Source organism: Pundamilia nyererei, unplaced genomic scaffold, assembly GCF_000239375.1.
Source record: "Pundamilia nyererei isolate P.nyererei 1_Seehausen unplaced genomic scaffold, PunNye1.0 scaffold00077, whole genome shotgun sequence".
Lineage (NCBI taxonomy): Eukaryota > Metazoa > Chordata > Actinopteri > Cichliformes > Cichlidae > Pundamilia > Pundamilia nyererei.
In genome coordinates, this window is record NW_005187478.1 from 2,416,126 (window position 1) to 2,417,207 (window position 1,082).

General features: G+C 39.6%; 1 protein-coding gene across 1 annotated transcript in view; it reads left to right on the forward strand.

The window, feature by feature from the left end:
* Positions 1-1,082, forward strand: part of cryz (crystallin, zeta (quinone reductase)) — a 21,499-nt gene that overhangs the window by 3,498 nt on the left and 16,919 nt on the right. The gene's annotated exons all lie outside the window — the stretch shown is intronic.

Below are 1,082 nucleotides of genomic sequence, written 5' to 3' on the forward strand. Positions count from 1 at the left end.
CTACCTTTAGAGCCTCCTCTGGACAATTTCGCTGAGCACAATTTGCAGTCCACCTTTGTTTTCGCGTCTTCGTTCACTTTGAAATAGTTCCACACAGCTGATATGTCTCGCCTCGCTTTCTCCCCGCTCTGAGCTGCAGCCGGGGCGGGCACTCGGTGCCTGTGATTAACCCCTTACATGCCGCTCAAACATAGACAGGTCTCAGACCGTGGTATCGGTCCTCGGTATCGGGGGACTTTTATCGAGTACTTTAGAAAATGTGGTATCGAGGCCGATACTGGTATCGGTATCGGTGCATCCCTAATTTATACCCTACAGCACATTTAAATAACAGAGGTTCTCCCAAGTGTTTTAGACACCATTACATTTACATTCCAGGTCTTCAAAAACAAATTTTCAAAACACATAGTATTTGTAAAGTGGCACTGATACTTGGTATCAGAATAATACCAGATTCTGCAGTGTCGCAGAGCACTAGCTGCAAGCATAATAGAACAGAAAGGTATGACCATTAGGGAAGGGTGGAAAAGGAACGTGTACCAACAATGACCTGACAGCACTGCTACAAAACAAGTGCAAATTCATCTCCTGCTTCCTTTCAGTTAATAAAGCCCATAAAGTCATTTTTTAAATTGACTGTTGACAAAACAAATATACTTGCCTTTTTCTGAATGATGTTAATATTGATGTGAATGTAGAAGTCAAATCTAATTTAATTATTAGCAAACAGTAGTACAAGTAACACTTGTTCTGATGACAGATCCTGGATAGACTTCTGCACTGGTTATCCAGTTCTCAAAGAAATGTACTGAATCACACAGGAATAAATTGGCACTGAATGAGTGTTAAATGTCTGTACAGTACTATCAAAGTGGCAAAAGGGTAAACCCCCACTTGCGTCAGAACATGCATCAAGTGTCATTGCAATTACTTTTTTTTTTACTTGAAATAAAAAAGCTGTGAACATGTTTTAAAGTCAGAAATCTGATTTTGTTATAGTCAATAGCAAATAAATCAAGGGTAAAATCTGAGAAATGTATCCAGTAGTTGAAGTTTTGTAGTCAAGCAGCTGTTTCTTAAGC